The 19,241-nt window shown below is 42.6% G+C and overlaps 1 protein-coding gene across 1 annotated transcript in view; it reads left to right on the forward strand.

Annotated features, from left to right (window-relative positions):
* The first annotated feature begins 350 nt into the window (after nucleotides 1-350).
* The window catches only part of KCNIP1 (potassium voltage-gated channel interacting protein 1), a 161,781-nt gene continuing 142,890 nt past the window's right edge, over nucleotides 351-19,241 (forward strand). The window contains exon 1 of the mRNA XM_061616818.1: nucleotides 351-422. The gene's annotated coding sequence lies outside the window, so the exon portion shown is untranslated. The remainder of the gene's footprint in view (nucleotides 423-19,241) is intronic.

Here is a 19,241-nt window from a genome sequence, read left to right on the forward strand (position 1 = left end):
TTCTCCGTGTTATTTAATAAATACTTAATTTGGTTTACCAGAGGCCTGATCCTTGGCTGGGGTTTCACAGACCAGAAGGGAGGGTGAGGTAAATAACCAAGGCTGAAGAGTGGCAAATGGTGGCAGCGGGTGAAGTGAAGAATATAACACCACAAGTATCCAGAGCAAACCAGAATTATAAGCAGTCTGAGTAAATCAAAGGGATTGGGACAGCTTAAGCACGCAGTCACAGAGGTAACCTAATTGAGGGAGACTCAGGCAGAGTCTCTAGGAATACTGGTTATAGGATGTGACTTGTGGTGCTGCCTAGCAGGGGGATCTGTTGAGATCTGTGCTAGAGCGGGGAGAGAAACCATAAAAAGGACAGTCCGGACTGGTGGAGTCCCTGGTGGTGCCTAGAGACAGGCAGTAACCACGAGCAGGTAGGAACCTGACAGGGAGAGCCAGGGAAGGGCGTCACAGGTGCCTCTTCCCTTTCTGAATCCAGCTTGGACATCTGGCATTTCTCGCTCTATATATGATAAGAGCTTTTGTTGTAGAATCTTGAGCATTACTTTACTTGCATGGGATATTAAGCAATAGTTCAATAATTACTGCATTCCCTGGGATCCCCTTTCTTTAGAATTGGGATGTATGTTGAATGCTTCCAGTCTGTGGGCCATTGTTTAGTTTTCCATATTTGCTGACAAATTTTAGTCAAAATTTGGACAGATTCAGTCTCAGTAGCTTGTAGCAACTCGATGTGACATATTTGTGTCTTTAGCCCTTGCATATATAATATTTTTAAAGAAATGAATGGCATGGAGCGGGGTGGGGTGGAGGAAGAGCTGGTTTACAACTGTGGTATGAGGAAAGTTGTTTTTAACCCTTCATCCTGCCATGGGTCCCAGTTGGTGTTTGGGCGCTGTCCATCCATTGCAAATACCTAGTGCAGAGGGCCCTGGTTTGGATTGGGGCTGTAGTGGGGGAAAAGATTAAAGCCTCCATCTCCACATACACATAATAGTGGCTCCCTCCTCCCCCCCCCCACCCCCAGGCACCAACATTATCTCTATCTATTTAATCAAAAGCTAAAGACATTAATAATGTTGTGTCTAGTTTGACCCTTACATTTAACTAACCATGAGCTTGAATCATAGACAGTGAACAATTGCTAGAACACTTTGCAAGTTCATTCCTAACTATGTTTACTAAGAATAAGTCCCATTGATTTCCAGGTATGCATGCTTAGGATTACAGCCTCAGGAGAACGCCTCTCTGTGTGAAGAAATCAGAGTGGTGTCTGAATAAATAAAATCCCACCTAAGCAGTTAAGGAGACAATCTGCCAAAGAAATAGAAAAGTCTTTATCGTGATTTGTCTCTATGCAAATAACTTCTGGATTTTAAGTTGCCTTTTCTAACACTTGTTTAAATGGGTGCTTCATTTACTTGATTTAATCCTAAACTTTTCTTTTACTATAAGTAATAAGCAAGTCAACATGGGAATTCAGTATCTTCCAGCTGTAAGCCTTCTTCAGGCATTAGAAATCCTGGAAAGTTAATATGTTCAAGGGGGTGGAGTGGGTGGGGGTAATGGGGATGAGCATGCTAGCCCCTTCTCCTTCCAACAGTTTCAGTCACTTTTCAATTCATTGAAGGCAAGTGGGGAGTCTTTTGTATCAGTGGAGGCCCCCATGACTTTCAGAACCTTGATTTTCCAGGGTTCTAACATGTGTGGGGAGCCTCCCCAGATAAAAAAGCTTCCTGCTTCAGACAGTTGCCTTCCATGGCATAAGTGTGCTTATCCCCTGCTGCCTCCTTTCATGTAGTAACACCTGAAAAGGGCTAAACAGAATGAAATTTAACAGGGATAAGGGCAAAGTTCTACACGTAGGAAAAAGAAACCAAATGCACAGTTATAAGATGGGAGATACTTGGCTTAGCAATACTACATGCGAGATTGAGATTGGCTGCTTGGGATTGTTGTTGACCACAAGCTGAGTATGAGCCAATAGTGTGATGTGATTGCACAAAAGGCAAATGCTATTTTAGGCTGCATTATTAACAGAAGTATAGTTTCCAAATTGTGTGGAGTATTGGTTCCCTTCCGTTAAGCACTGGTTAGGTGTCATTTTGAGTACTGCATCCAGTTCTGGAAACCATGCTTTAAAAAGGATGCAGACAAACTGGAATGAATCATAGAATCATAGAATCATAGAGTTGGAAGGGGCCTTGTAGGCCATTGAGTCCAACTCCCTGCTCACAGCAGGAAATCCACAGCTAGAGCATCTCCCGCAGATAGCTGTCCAGCTACAGTGGGACTTTTCTGAGAGGGTTGGATTGTGTAGCACAGATTGGAGTATACAAGAGAATTCAGCTTATACTTTAGGTATTTTTCCAAGCACTACTTTGTGCAATGGGTTTTATTAAATATGAACTAAAAAAATGTTGCTCTATGTCAGGGATGGGTAACCTGGAGAAAGGGAAGAACTTTGCCTCTATGGAATAGAAAACATTTTAAATTAATAAAGTAGCTGAGAGAACTAGTGAAAGAAAACATTCCAGAGTCATTGCATACATGGGAAGAGAAACATTCAAAATGGGATGGTCCAGGGGAAAGCAGGCAGGCTCCTCTAGAAACTAGGAGTATGAACAAGAACAGAATCACTCCATAACATGCAAAGGGGCCATTTGTCTGGAGAAGAAAACAGCAATAGTATAGAAAGACAAAAAAACCAGTGCCTTCTTTATTCCAGGGTATTTCTATCCACAGACTCCCTCCAACCCCATCATGGAAAAGGGAACCATCCATCTCTTGTACCAAGTAAGAAAACAAAATCTTCCCCGCCCCCTCTTCCTGTAGCACCAGATCTTGCAGCTTGGTTGGCAGTGGGCAAGAACTTTTGGACTTTGCCATGCTGGCTTCAAAAGTAGCTCTAGCTTCTCAAGACTCAGAGGATCTTAAGAGGGACTTTGCCAGTCAACTGCCACTCCTCATCAGCTTGTCCATATCGGCTTCAGGCACCACTCTCCAGAGCAACCAGTAGCTGAAAGGATGAGGGAAGATTCTGTTTTCTCCCACCCCATGAAAATGAGGGTCTGCCTATCTGGAAAGCTCATCCTCCCCAGCAGCTCAGGACCCCCCACCTGAGAGGAGGAGGAGACAGGAAGCCCAGCCCAATTGAGGAGGCAATGCAAAGGCTGCACGTTCTCCATTACAGTGGCTCCTTCATCATCCTCTTTTTGAAAAATGTTGTGCTCATCTCAGTCTTCTTTCCACTTTAAAGGAGCTGGAGCAGCTGCTGTGGGAACTAGAACCACCTGCAGGGAAAATTCAGTTGGGGGGATAAGCAGGCATGGTGCTGGCATTTCTGAAGGGGGGTGGAAGGTCATCCAATTGCCTAACATGCAATTCCCAGTTGGGGCATTGTTGAGTGACTTGATGGTGGGCAACATTATAGAATCATAGAATCGTAGAGTTGGAAGGGGCCTTGTAGGCCATCGAGTCCAACCCCCTGCTCACAGCAGGAAATCCACAGCTAGAGCATCTCCCGCAGATAGCTGTCCAGCCTCTGCTTGAAGACATCCAGCGAAGGGGATCCCACCACCTCCCTAGGCAGTCGGTTCCATTGCCGAACTGCCCTTACTGTCAAGAAGTTCCTTCTAATGTCCAATCTGAATCTACGCTCCTGCAACTTAAAACCATTAGACCTAGTCCTACCCTCTGGGGCAGCAGAGAACAAATCTGTACCCTCCTCTATGTGACAGCCCTTCAGGTACTTAAAGAGTGCAATCATGTCACCCCTCAGCCTTCTCTTCACCACACTGAACATGCCAAGTTCCTTCAACCTTTCCTCATAAGACTTGTTCTCCATACTGGCTATCATCCTCGTCGCCCTCTTCTGAACCCACTCTAACTTGTCGATATCTTTCTTAAAATGAGGCGCCCAGAACTGAATGCAGTATTCCAGATGAGGCCTGACTAATGCAGAATATAGTGGGACTATTACTTCCCTCGACCTGGAAACTATAGCTCTGTTTATGCAGCCCAAAACCGCGTTTGCCTTTTTTGCTGCAGCATCACACTGCTGGGTCATGTTCAACTTGCGATCCACTACAATTCTAAGGTCCTTCTCACATGCACTACTGCTAAGCCGGGTATTTCCCATCCTGTACCCGTGCATTTTGTTTTTGTGGCCTAAATGCAGAATCCTGCATTTATCTTTATTGAATGTCATTTTATTAATTTCAGCCCAATTTTCTAGTCTATCCAGGTCCCTTTGGATTTTATTCCTGTCTTCCATTGTGTTAGCTATCCCTCCCAGTTTCGTATCATCCGCAAACTTCATAAGGCTTCCCTCCACCCCATCATCTAAGTCATTGATAAAAATGTTGAAGAGTATCGGCCCCAGGACAGAACCCTGTGGCACTCCACTCAAAACCTCCTTCCAGTCCGAAGCAGAGCCACCGACGACCACTCTTTGAGTACAGTTTTCCAACCAGTTGTGAATCCACCTGACAGTATTTCCATCTAGTCCGCATTTGACCAGTGTGCTAATCAAAAGGTCCTGGGGGACTTTGTCAAATGCTTTGCTGAAATCTAGATAGATGACATCTACAGCATTTCCACCATCTACTAAGCTAGTGACCCGATCAAAAAAAGAGATGAGATTAGTTTGACAGGATTTTTTCTTGACAAACCCATGCTGGCTCCTACTAATCACAGCATTGTCATCTAGATAGTTGCCAATGGACTCTTTTATTATCTGTTCTAATATCTTTCCCGGTATTGAAGTCAGACTGACCGGCCTGTAATTCCCTGGATCTTCTTTTTTACCCTTTTTAAAGAGCGGGACGACGTTTGCCCGTCTCCAATCCTCCGGCACCTCTCCTGTTCTCCAGGATTTCTCAAAGATGATGGGAAGAGGTTCCGAGAGTACATCAGCAAGGTCCTTCAATACTCTGGGATGCAGTTCATCAGGCCCTGGAGATTTGAACTCATTTAGGTTAACTAGGTATTTCCTGACTATCTCCTTATCAATCTTGAACTGCAATCCCGACCCCTTACTGAGATTGCTACCGATGCAAGGTCGAACACTGTTCCCTTTTTGGGAGAAAACGGAGGCAAAATAGGCATTGAGCAGTTCTGCCTTTTCCTTGTTATCTGTCAACATTTTGCCATCCTAATTGAGCAGCAGTCCCACCTTTTCCTTGGTCTTTCTCTTGCTTCGAACATATCTGAAAACCCCCTTTTTGTTGTTCCTCGCTTCCCTCGCCAGCCTCAGCTCTTTCTGGGTTTTAGCTTTCCTTACGCTATTCCTGCAAGCCCGAGCCGCTCGTCGGTACTCTTCCTTGGTGAAGTGTCCTTCCTTTCATTCTTTATACATGCTCTTTTTTATTTTTACCTCCTCCACCAGTCTTCCGTGTAGCCACATTGGCTTTTTCCGATGTCTTCCGTTTTTCTTCCTCTTTGGAATTGTTTGCGATTGCGCTTTTTGTAATACGTTCTTCATGAACTCCCACGCTTCTTGGGCTCCTTTTTTCTTTTGTCTATCTAGCCACGGGATCCTACCCATCATTTCCCTGAGCTTGCTAAAATCGGCTTTCCTGAAATCCAAGGTCCGTATTTAACTATATTCTTATTTGGTTTTCCCAGAATCACAAATTCCAGCATTACGTGGTCACTTTCCCCCAAGGTACCCACCGCTTTAATTCCTGTGACCAATTCGTCCCTGTTAGTTAAGATCAGGTCCAGGATTGCCTATCCCCTTGTTCCTTCTACTTTTTGAAAGAGGAAATTATCAGCAAGGCCCATCAGGAATTTGTTGGAGGCTTTGTACTTCGCAGAGTTTGTATCCCAGCAGATATCTGGGTAGTTGAAGTCCCCCATCACTACTACTTCTTGCCTCCTTGAGATTTCAGAGATTTGTTTGAGAAAGGCCTCGTCTACCACCTCTTCTTGGCCAGGGGGTCTGTAGTAGACACCTACTACCATGTCGGTTTTATTTGTTTCTCCATTTCTTTTTACCCAAATGGTCTCTACCAGACCACTTTGTTCGCTGTCTTGGATTTCCGTAGAGGTGTATTTGTCTTTGACTGTAGAGTTTATATCCTTGGCTATATTCCAATCATGGGAGTCATCCCACCAAGTCTCTGTTATCCCTATGAAGTCATATTTGCCTTGATGCACTAAGACTTCAAGCTCCTCTTGTTTCCCAAGCTCCGCGCGTTGGTATATAGACACCACTGAATGGGTTCAGAGGAGGGCAACGAGGATGATCAGGGCACTGGAACAAAGCCTTATGAGGAGAGACTGTCAGAACTGGGCATGTTTAGCCTTGAAAAAAGAAGACTGAGGGGAGATATGATAGCACTGTTCAAATTCTTGAAAGGTTATCACACAGAGGAGGGCCAGGATCTCTTCTTGATCTTCCCAGAGCGCAGGACACAGGATAATGGGCTCAGGTTACAGGAAGCCATATTTCAAGAGAATATCAGGAAAAACATCATAATTGTTAGAGCAGTACAACAATTGAACGAATTACCTAGGGAGGTGGTGGGTTCTCTAACACTGGAGGCCTTCAAGAGGCAGCTGGACAACCACCTGTCAGGTATGCTTTAATTTGGATTCCTGCATTGATGGCCTTATAGGCCCATTCCAACTCTACAATTCTATGTCTTGCCACCAGCTCCTCACATCATCATAACAGAACCCAGTGCAGAGTTAACCAAAATTATACCCTACCTGGACTATACATTTAAAGCAGTATTATATCACTTTAAACAGCCATGGCTTCCCCCAAAGAATTCTGGGAGCTGTAGTTTGTTAAGGGTGCTGAGAGATATTAGGAGCTCCTATTCCCCTCATAGAGCAACAATTTTCAGAGTGGTTTAATAACCCCTCTTCCTAGGGAACTCTGGGAATTGTTGCTCTTTGAGGGGAATAGGAGTCTCTTAATTCCTCTCAGTAGAGAGCCAGTGTGGTGTAGTGGTTAAGGTGTTGGGCTACAACCTGGGAGACCAGGGTTCCCCACACAGCCAGGAAGCTCACTGGGTGACCTTGGGCCAGTCACTGCCTCTCAGCTTCAGAGGAAGGCAATGGTAAACTCCCTCTAAATACCTCTTACCATGAAAAACCTATTCATAGGGTCACCATAAGTCAGAATCAATGTGAAGGCAGTCCATTTCCATTTTCAATTCCTCTTAGCACCCTTAACAGACTGTGGTTGCCAGGATTCTTTGGGGGAAGCCATGAAAAAGTCTTACAATACTGCTGAAAATGTTTAGTACAGAGCAGATAGGGCCTTAATTCTGATTTCAGCATTTTCATGGGTAATATATTTAGTGTTTTTACTGAATGTTGTCCTTCAAATATTTACCCACTTTGAGCTTTTGGGATAGGGCAGGTTTATAATCAAAGTAAAATAAATTTAGAACACAAACCTATATCATCCCCACCCCCGCTTTGCCTGATCTAATCAACGCTGCATATAGAAACAGGCCATCAGAATGAAGCCTTTTAAAGTGGCTTTAAAGCCTTTTAAAATGGAATGTTGTTTACGCCCTTTCTTCAGGGACTGAAAGAACTGTAATATAATCAACAAAAAAAAAAGAAACTGGAAAGGCTAACAGGGAGTGACGAAGGGTTGAATCATCCTTGAAGTTTCTTTAAGTGAAATGGTGATTTAATTGGAAATCGCTTCCCTCCTCCCTCTGAATGACAAGATGAAAAACACGTCAGAACAAAGGAAGGGATGAAGAGCGCTGGGCTGGAAAGAGGAATGGAAGCCGAGCAAACTTGATAAAAACAAACACGCCCTCACTACAGCAAGCAACATATAACTGGGGGGGGGGGGAGGAAACTAGTTTTACTAAAGCACTGGGGTTGTAAAAAGCTTTGGCTGTCATTTCTATTGATATTTCAGCTGTGCTAAAAACTGACCAAATGTTTGTGACATGTATTAATAGTATAGTTAGGGTTTTTTTCTGATGCTCAGCTGATGTATTAGCTTGCAACCAACCTTGCATAAATATGTGTTTTTTGCCATAAATGCATGCACAGCCCCATAGTTTGACTGTGTTATGCTGGGCATTTTGTTTATCTAGCACTGCTTTTGGGGGGGGGAGTGTTTAAATTAACATTATGTGGTTTTATTGTGTTTTTAAATTGCATTGCAATTTATTTAGTGTGATTAATTGTAAACTGCTTTGTAAAGCTTTAAACAAGGCCCAAACATCTTTTTTTAAAAACAAAATGCAGAGTGACTTCTTGTATTTTATGATGGTTCTATATTTAAATGGTGACTGGATCACTATTGTCATGGTGTTGGACTATTGCCTCTAAACTGGACTAAACTGGTCAGCCTGGTCAGGAGAGAGATGGGGGAGTGCAACTCTTGATCTTTCAGCGACTTTGGATACTGTTGACCACAGTATCCTTCTAGAGCATCTCAAAGAGGTGGGGATTGGGGGGCACTGTTCCGCTCATATCTCCAGGGCCACTTCCAAAATGTAGTTATGGGAGGTTACTATTTAGCACCAAGGGAGCTGTCTGGTGGTGTTCCAAAGAGTTCTATCTTGTACCCCATACAATTTAACATCTATATGAAGCCACTGGGAGCTATCATCAGGAGATTTGGAGTGAGGTGTCATCAATATGCAGATAACACCCAGCTCTATCTCTCTGTTCCATCTGAATCAAGAGAGGCGGTTGAGGTGTTGGACTGGTGCTTGGAGGCAGTGATGGGGATGGATGTGGGCCAATAAACTGAGGCTGAATCCTGGAAAGACAGGTGTTATGTGTCCAAAGTTCTCACGTCCAGGAGGTGGGGAGATGGCCTGTTCTGGATGAGATTGCACTCCCCTGAAAGGAGCAGGTTTGCATCTTAGGAGTACTCCTGGATCCAAAATTGTCACTGGAGGCTCAGGTGGCCTCAGTGGCTAGGAGTGCCTTTCTCCAGCCCCGGCTGGTTTGCCAGCTTTGGCCCCTTTTGGACAGAGATGATTTGGTCACAGTACTCCATGCTCTGATAACTTCCAGACTGGATGATTGCAGTGCACTCTACTTGAGACTGGCCTTGAAAACGACTTGGATACTTCAACTGGTCCAAAATGGAGCAGCCAGATTACTGGTGGGGTTCCCTTTAGCTCTCATATAACCCCTGTTTTAAAACAGCTGGTTTTAAACAGCTGGTTGCCAGCTGGTTTTCGGGCCCAATTCTAGGTGCTCACATTAGTGTTTAAAACCCTAAATACCTTAGTGTCCAAATATCTGAAAGACCACCTCCTTCCCTATAGACCCTCTCAGATGTTCAGATCAGCAGAGGGGGCCCTTTTGGTAGTTCCACCACCCTTGGGAGCTCAGGGGGTTAGCCTAGGAGAGGGTGGCCCCTAAGTTGTGGAACTCCCTCCCCACCGAGGTGTGTCTGACATTTGGCACATGAGACATGTATTTTTAGGAGCCACCCTATTTGGGGATTTTAGGTTGTTTTAAATTGTTGCTAATGTCATATTTTAAAATTGTTGTAACCCGCCCTGGGACCTTTGGGTGAAGGGCGGGTGGTGGTGGTGATGATGATGATATTTTGCAATCATCCCCATTCTGCCCAATTGCATTAATAGTGTAATTAATATCTTGTGCAATGTCACACCATCTCTCCACACATACAAACACACACACAAATATGCAATAACCTGTTGCTTTATTCATAGTGACACTTATCTGCAGCTGCCATTTTCGGCTCAGGAATGTTTAAAAAAAAAAGGGTGACCCATGAGGACAATGTAACCTATGAGAAAGTCTTTTGTAACAGATGGATGAGCTATCAGGGAAGAAGGTTTCCCCTCCCCTCAAAAAAACATGCGATCGAGCACGGGTTCTCAGTGGTGCATGGGCTTCATTCAGTTGGTCCACAGCATGTTTGTGGATTTGTGACTGAAGATGGAAGATGGCACATCAATCACCTTAAATATTCATACTGATTTTAATTGTAGTTTTATTGCCACTTTTATTTCCTATATGTGAGCCAGTGTGGCGTAGTGGTTAGAGTGTTGGACTATGACCTGGAAGACCAGGGTTCAAATCCCCACACAGCCATGAAGCTCACTGGGTGACCTTGGGCCAGTCACTGCTTCTCAGCCTCAGAGGAAGGCAATGGTAAACCCCCTGTGAATACCGCTTACCATGAAAACCCTATTCAAAGGGTCACCATAAGTCGGAATCGACTTGAAGGCAGTCCATTTCATTTTTTAATTTCCTATATATTGAATTTTATTGCATTACTGTTTGGATCCAATTTGAATTTTTTTCTTATAACATATATAAAAAATGAAAGAAGCAAGAAAAATGGTCTCGGGGAAGGAGACCAACGATGGTCTCGGGGAAGGAGAACATCCAGCCGAGGAAGAGGGAAACGATCCCTTAGAAGGGACCCATTCCTTGGGGGATGAGCAGCTATCCTGTCGTGCTGAGGATATATCTCCAGGGGGTGGAGGGATCCTTGTAGTGGGTGATTCGATCATTAGGAACATAGACAGTGGGGTGTGTGATGGGCGTGTAGACCGCAAGGTGTTTTGCCTGCCTGGTGTGAAGGTTGCGGATATCACCCATCGTTTAGATAGTTTGGTAGACAGTGCTGGGGAGGAGTCAGTGGTCGTGGTGCACGTTGGCACCAACGACATGGGGAAATGCAGCCGTGAGGTCCTGGAAGCAAAATTTAGGTTGCTAGGTAGGATGCTGAAAGCCAGGACCTCCAAGGTGGCTTTCTCTGAAATGCTACCGGTTCCACGCGCAGGACCAGCCAGACAGGCCCAGCTTCGCAGTCTCAATGCGTGGATGAGACGATGGTGTCGGGTGGAAGGGTTTGGATTTGTTAGGCACTGGGGAACATTTTGGGACAAGCCGGGCCTGTACAAAAGGGACGGGCTCCACTTGAACCAGAATGGAACCAGACTGCTGGCACTTAAAATTAAAAAGGTGGCAGAGCAGCTTTTAAACTGACTGAGGGGGGAAACCCGACAGGAGCTGAGAAAGGTCCGGTTCGGAATAAACCTCCCCCCTGGGATAAAAACCAAAGAAATGATGAAAGTTTAAAAGGGGTAGGCCTAGAAGTAGGCATTGTGAGAGCAGGGGCACAGGATATAAATTCAGAAGAGCAAAATTACCACAGGCCTAACCACAAGTGCCAAAGACACTTGAAGAGAGACACTGCTTACAAGTGCCTGTACGCTAATGCTAGGAGCCTGCGAACCAAGATGGGAGAACTGGAGTGCTTGGTCTTAGAGGAGAGCATTGATATAGTGAGCATAACGGAGACCTGGTGGAATGGAGAAAACCAGTGGGATACGGTTATCCCTGGATATAAACTATATTGGAAGGACAGGGAAGGACGTATTGGTGGCGGAGTCGCTCTATACGTGAAAGAAGGCATTGAATCCAGCAAGCTCGAAACCCCAAAAGAGGCAGACTCCTCCACAGAATCGTTGTGGGTGGTGATACCATGCCCCAGGAGGGACTTAATACTGGGAACGATCTATCGTCCCCCTGATCAAAATGCTCAGGGAGACCTTGAGATGAGATATGAAATTGAGGAAGCATCCAAACTAGGAAATGTGGTAGTAATGGGTGACTTCAACTACCCGGACATAGACTGGCTGCATATGTGTTCCAGTCATGACAAAGAAGCAAAGTTTCTAGATATTCTAAATGACTATTCCCTAGACCAGTTGGTCATGGAACCGACCAGAGGGACGGCAACCCTGGACTTAATCCTCAGTGGGGACCGGGACCTGGTGCGAGATGTAAGTGTTGTTGAACCGATTGGGAGCAGTGACCACAGTGCTATTAAATTAAACATACATGTAACTGGCCAATTGCCAAGAAAATCCAACACGGTCACATTTGACTTCAAAAGAGGAAACTTCACAAAAATGAGGGGATTGGTAAAAAGAAAGCTGAAAAACAAAGTCCAGAGGGTCACATCACTCGAAAATGCTTGGAAGTTGTTTAAAAACACTATATTAGAAGCTCAACTGGAGTGCATACTGCAGATCAGAAAAGGTACCGCCAGGGCCAAGAAGATGCCAGCATGGTTAACGAGCAAAGTCAAGGAAGCTCTTAGAGGCAAAAAGTCTTCCTTCAAAAAATGGAAGTCTTGTCCAAATGAAGAAAATAAAAAAGAACACAAACTCTGGCAAAAAAAATGCAAGAAGACAATAAGGGATGCTAAAAAAGAATTTGAGGAGCACATTGCTAAGAACATAAAAACCAACAACAAAAAATTCTATAAATACATTCAAAGCAGGAGACCATCTAGGGAGACAATTGGACCCTTGGATGATAAGGGAGTCAAAGGTGTACTAAAGAACGATAAGGAGATTGCAGAGAAGCTAAATGAATTCTTTGCATCTGTCTTCACAGTGGAAGATATAGGGCAGATCCCTGAACCTGAACTAACATTTGCAGGAAGGGATTCTGAGGAACTGAGACAAATAGTGGTAACGAGAGAGGAAGTTCTAAGCTTAATGGACAATATAAAAACTGACAAATCACCGGGCCCGGATGGCATCCACCCGAGAGTTCTCAAAGAACTCAAATGTGAAATTGCTGATCTGTTAACTAAAATATGTAACTTGTCCCTTGGGTCCTCCTCCGTGCCTGAGGACTGGAAAGTGGCAAATGTAACGCCAATCTTCAAAAAGGGATCCAGAGGGGATCCCGGAAATTACAGGCCAGTTAGCTTAACTTCTGTCCCTGGAAAACTGGTAGAAAGTATTATTAAAGCTAGATTAACTAAGCACATAGAAGAACAAGCCTTGCTGAAGCAGAGCCAGCATGGCTTCTGCAAGGGAAAGTCCTGTCTCAGTAACCTATTAGAATTCTTTGAGAGTGTCAACAAGCATATAGATAGAGGTGATCCAGTGGACATAGTGTACTTAGACTTTCAAAAAGCGTTTGACAAGCTACCTCACCAAAGGCTTCTGAGGAAGCTTAGAAGTCATGGAATAAGAGGAGAGGTCCTCTTGTGGATAAGAAATTGGGTAAGAAGCAGAAAGCAGAGAGTAGGAATAAACGGACAGTTCTCCCAATGGAGGGCTGTAGAAAGTGGAGTCCCTCAAGGATCGGTATTGGGACCTGTACTTTTCAACTTGTTCATTAATGACCTAGAATTAGGAGTGAGCAGTGAAGTGGCCAAGTTTGCTGATGACACTAAATTGTTCAGGGTTGTTAAAACAAAAAGGGATTGCGAAGAGCTCCAAAAAGACCTCTCCAAACTGAGTGAATGGGCAGAAAAATGGCAAATGCAATTCAAGTGTAAAATTTACAAGTGTAAAATTATGCATATTGGAGCAAAAAATCTGAATTTCACATATACGCTCATGGGGTCTGAACTGGTGGTGACCGACCAGGAGAGAGACCTCGGGGTTGTAGTGGACAGCACGATGAAAATGTCGACCCAGTGTGCGGCAGCTGTGAAAAAGGCAAATTCCATGCTAGCGATCATTAGGAAAGGTATTGAAAATAAAACAGCCGATATCATAATGCCATTGTATAAATCTATGGTGCGGCCGCATTTGGAATACTGTGTACAGTTCTGGTCGCCTCATCTCAAAAAGGATATTCTAGAGTTGGAAAAGGTTCAGAAGAGGGCAACCAGAATGATCAAGGGGATGGAGCGACTCCCTTACGAGGAAAGGTTGCAGCATTTGGGGCTTTTTAGTTTAGAGAAAAGGCGGGTCAGAGGAGACATGATAGAAGTGTATAAAATTATGCATGGCATTGAGAAAGTGGATAGAGAAAAGTTCTTCTCCCTCTCTCATAATACTAGAACTCGTGGACATTCAAAGAAGCTGAATGTTGGAAGATTCAGGACAGACAAAAGGAAGTACTTCTTTACTCAGCGCATAGTTAAACTATGGAATTTGCTCCCACAAGATGCAGTAATGGCCACCAGCTTGGATGGCTTTCAAAGAAGATTAGACAAATTCATGGAGGACAGGGCTATCAATGGCTACTAGCCATGATGGCTGTGCTCTGCCACCCTAGTCAGAGGCAGCATGCTTCTGAAAACCAGTTGCCAGAAGCCTCAGGAGGGGAGAGTGTTCTTGCACTCGGGTCCTGCTTGCGGGCTTCCCCCAGGCACCTGGTTGGCCACTGTGAGAACAGGATGCTGGACTAGATGGGCCACTGGCCTGATCCAGCAGGCTCTTCTTATGTTCTTATGTTCTTAAAAATACAATTGAAAATCATACAGCATCAAGCATAACACATTGCAATTGCTACAACAGGCAGAAAAACCATTAAGTCATCCATCAAGATCCTCCGCCAAGTTCAAGTGGTCCATTGGGGTAAAAATTGGGAACCATTGTGATAGGTACTTGCCTCTATAATATCATGACATTCTGGCTCCAAAATATACTAAACATCTATGTAAAATGTTTTGTCAGTGTTATAATTTTCTGTGCTGCTTGGGGTGTTTTGAAAACATTTAAGGAATGGTACTTTGCACCCTTTGTAATTTGTTTTCTCAGTCAGAAGAGCATTTATTTATTGCAGTAGTTTTGCAAGTGGTTCCTAGGAATGTATAAATGGTACATTATTAAAGTGTAATCATGGTGTGAGGATAACTTCCATTTCCCATCATGCAGTATTTGGTATTAAATTTTGAAAATGTCAGGTTTGCAATGCTGTTTGGACAGATCTACAAGCAAATCAGTACATCCTAGATTAGAAATGAAGTATGGGGTTCTTGCTATGTAAATGAGTTGCAGTGAGCCTCAGTTCCACAAGTTCTCCTATCTCCTCTTCTTCCTTAGTATGTGCCCAGAAAAAGTTATCAAAAGCATCCACATCAACTTTTAAACAAAGTACAATTCCCTGTTATAGTTAAACTTGAGGAACTGATTTGTTCAAATTTCAGTTAGTAAAAGGCAGGACCAGAAACCATTGTTTGATCTTTGCTTGTATGAACTGATTAATGTTAGTTTTCCTGAATTTAATTGCAAATAAGTCGCATCCACACCATACATTTAAAAGCACATGGCTTTCTCCAAAGAATTCTAGGAATTGTAGTTTACCTCTCACAGCACCCTTAACAAATTACAGTTCTCAGGTTTCTTTGGGGGAAGCCATGTGCTTTAAATGTATGGCGTGGCTTGGACCACAGTTTCTTTAGGCTGTTTTAAATTCAATAGCATTACAGTTTTTCACATAATCATGTTTTGCAAAACTAAAAAAAATCTTCATAACCAATGCAGTTGAAGCAATGTCTAGGTTCCCCCCCCCCCAAAAAAAAGTTTATGCTTCTCCATCTGCTTTGGCCCTCCATCTGCTGCTGGAGATGCTGGGAGTTGTAGTTCAGCAATATCTGTAAGGTTCCTCATGCCTATTCAATGGGGCCATGTTCTCCACTGACATGTACAGTAGAGTCAAGCTAGGTTTTAAACTCATCATCCAGTTCTAATAAAGATTGGTCTATTAAAGTACAAATCCAAGAGCATTGTTATCACATTGACTTTTAATTATACTTCAGTAAGTGTATTTTTCTTAGAATGTTGACTGGTCATGAAGTAATTAAATGGAACATGCTGATGAACATCATTAAAAGAAAATGGCTTTTGGTCTTGGCATATTTATTATAAATGTTACATAGAGAAAAATGCATCAAAATAGCAATTGATGCTGGACAGGCAAGCTGACTCTTATCTTTGGTAATTATTTCACTGAGTTTGCTGCAAGATTCTGTAAATTTCTGTTAGTTTTTAACTCCGTCTTGTGAGCATTCAGTCTGTTATCTTAATCAGAGGAGATTGGTTATGAAGTGTTAATTGAAGTGTCAACACTTTCTTAAGTGGCTGTTTTGCTCAGCCTACACTGAGGGAAAGCAAAAACATATCAAGCAAAAACTACCATCACACACAGTACACAAAACATAGCACACTGCTTCTTACACCCTGCCACCAACATGACATAGTGCCTAATCATCTTAGTTCTTTTGTTATCCCAACAAGTAAAATGTCACATTGAGACCATGCTTTTTTGAACCAGAAGACTGTAGACCTTAATGCTCAACCAGCGTCATAAAGATAACTTTTCTTACTCATCATACATAATGGGTACCTGGATGAAGAAGTACAGGGAATAATCAGGCCAGGGAGAGTTTGTAAAACAGGGAATTAAGGCACGTATAAGCTCTATTCAAGCATTCTGAATTCTTCACATGACGAAGGAGAGTGGGGGTGAGCATGTTAAGTCTGACCCCTTGTTACTGTCCTCATCATACTTCATGAGTTGGAGGGATAACGTCAAAAGCAGGGAGCCAGCTCTCCATGTGATTTAGAATTCTGGAAAATCAACATCCTAAATCTCCATAGGAATCAACACGGGTAGAAAAGGCTTCCTGGTGCAGACACTATCCCTCCAACTCTAGCACCATGTCCAGCAAGAGGTGGGTATAGGGGGTACTAATGTACTGAGCCCATAGCCAGCAGGGCACTTCCTCTTTTTTAAAAAGTCTCTAGACCTCCTAGAAAGAAAGTTATGAAGCAAAATGTGCAGGTCCCCTTCTACATGATTTCTGTGAGATAAGCTAGCCTGGTTTCTGTTGCCTTTCAGTGTTTTTAGCCAATAAGTGAAGTCAGAGCTATGATTGCTGAGTTAATTGTTTGGACACCAGGCAATAGGAAACCCTGGGGTCGTGAACAGCTGTTGTTTTAGTGCACTTTTCCTGCTTCTGTCTCATTTTGTAGTCCTTGGAATCTCCATAATTTGCTCTTCCTTTTTTCCTAGCATCCAGAATGCATCTTTCCTGTGATGGGTTTATCTAGGATCATACACTTATTATCTACAATAAGTGTAGATGGGAGGGAAGAATCTCCCCTGACTTCCAATGGCAAACACAAAATGTGAAAAGTTTGCAAAGAGGCTTAGGCATGTCTCTGTTATGCAGGACCTGATTTTGTTGCACATCATTTCTTGACCCTTGGGTAATAAAGAATTTTTTTTAAAAAAAGATCCTTCCTGTTGTTTGTTCGGTTTAACTCAATTATGACAAAGCTTAAATTTGGGGGATGGGTTTTGTAATGCTTGTTATAGCTTTGGGCTGGTGTTTAACAGGCTGGGGAAAATCTTGGTGGAACTTAGTATTCTGAAATATAATTCTTCATATTTTGACATTGGAAAATGGGTGGTAGAGTTTTTGTAAAGTTTCCTCATAGTAGTAAGTGTCCTCCTGGAAAAAAAATTCCTGTTCAGATATTTTGTGAAATTACCAACTGCTTTCCAAATTCGTTGTTCCTGATGGAGCAGGGATGGAGTTGTCTAGGGACCATGGATTCATCTTTCTCGCTCACCAGGCATTGTATTTCATGATATTTAGATATCTGAACATGAAAAGAAAGCAAAACAGGCATAACACTCTTGCTATTGTCTATTTCTTCTAAATCTCATGTGCTGGGTAGACATACTGAGTTGCCTAAATGAAAAATAAAGATCACATTTATTTAGCAGATACAAGAACATGGTTTGGGGCAAATATTTAATAGAACCATCACCACAGAAATGTCTGTTTTTTCATGCATAACTACGATTTGTTGGCAAAACACTTTCTTGTGTTCTGCATGCAACAGGTTCTAGGACAAAACTTTATCTTGGGAGCCACTTTTAACCTCTTTTCATGGCTTTTGTTCCTTTGTTCAACAGCTTAATCATTGTTTTTGTTGTTCAGCAGAATAGAAATAAGACATGCTTGCATTAAAAGTGCATTTGAATCCCCTTAACAGACAATTAAACTTTTTATTATTGAATTGTTGGAACAATAATTTATTAAAACCTTTGACTTATATAAAAATTCAAGAATTGATACATGAAAATTAATACTGCCGCATTACTATGCATTCTGGGTTTTTCCCCCATTATACTTCATTGGGTGAAATATATGAAAAGGACATTCCGGAAGCATACAAAATAATGGATTCTGAAGCTGGATTGCATGCACATTATTGGGCATGCCTGGAATTAACATTAGCCTCTCCATTTTTAAAGAAGGGGGGAGCCTTTGGAAGGTCAGAAGCGTGAACACTGACAGAGAGAGAGAGAACTCACACAGAATGCTTAATGTTTAATGTTACAAGCTCACAGCAAGTCTCAGGTGTACATGCTATCCCCCCTCTCTTTGTCCAGTATGGCTCTGAGGAGATTGGGAGCTTCCATTTTAGATTAACCACAGTTTAGCAACGCATCTGAACCAGCACATGTGAGCCAAACTAGATATGATGTTAAATGCATCTTTTGGTTTAACATACACATTTTTTTAAAAAAATGCAAATAGCAGTCACTATGGAGTGGGAGAGGCTAATAATTATTGAGATTGCAACAGGTGCCAATGGGGGATTTCCTCTCAATACACATAGCAGATTCAGAAGAGTATTTTTTGGTCAGAATGACAGCAAGGTAAGAAAGGATTAAAACTCCTACTCTCCACCTGCTCTGATCCTGATAGTTATCAGCCCCCACCCCCAGCTGCTATATACATTTTAAAAAATGTGCACATTAAATGCAAAAATAAAACATCATGCTTCATTTAGCCCTCATTTTCTGTGCTTCTGACTTAGGGTACAAGTGCTGAGCATACAGAACCGCAGACTGCCATATAGATAAAACTTTTATATCGATCATAACAATGTTTCAGGAATGATGTCCAGCATTATGATAAATTCACAATGAATCAGCAAAGTATCTGTGAAGCCATTATTTCCTAGTCAAACCATTTGGGTTTGGGCTTGTTTTTATTTATTTATTTTTAATCTTTTGAAATAGCAAAGACTTGAAAAGACCAATATAGCAGATTTAATAACTTCCACTCAAGCACATTAAAAAAACTATTAGATGTCTCCTATTCAGGTGATCATTGGCATCTTGCCTTTTTTTATCTGTCTCCTGGCTAAGATATGAGAAAATTAAAAAATGGAAGATTTTTAATGGATGGAACACTTTTTTCCTCAGTAATTATACCTGATTAGAAAATTGCCTCTTCAAATAACAGAAACCTCAAGCATTGTTAGTTATAAGAAATCTCTTGTTCCTAATTAACCAAAAGCAGACATGTTGCACATTTCTCATTGTATGTTTTTGTCACTTATTATTCCACTTTTTGGCAGTATTCTCAGACGAACTAATTTGCCTACCCTGTGAATGGGGGGTGGGGGATAGTGCCATTAGTTTTAAAAGCTGGAAAACTCTGGTACTTTGGTGTTGAGCTTGTC

The sequence above is a fragment of the Rhineura floridana genome, chromosome 3 (assembly GCF_030035675.1).
Source record: "Rhineura floridana isolate rRhiFlo1 chromosome 3, rRhiFlo1.hap2, whole genome shotgun sequence".
In the NCBI taxonomy this organism is placed as follows: Eukaryota; Metazoa; Chordata; class Lepidosauria; order Squamata; family Rhineuridae; genus Rhineura; species Rhineura floridana.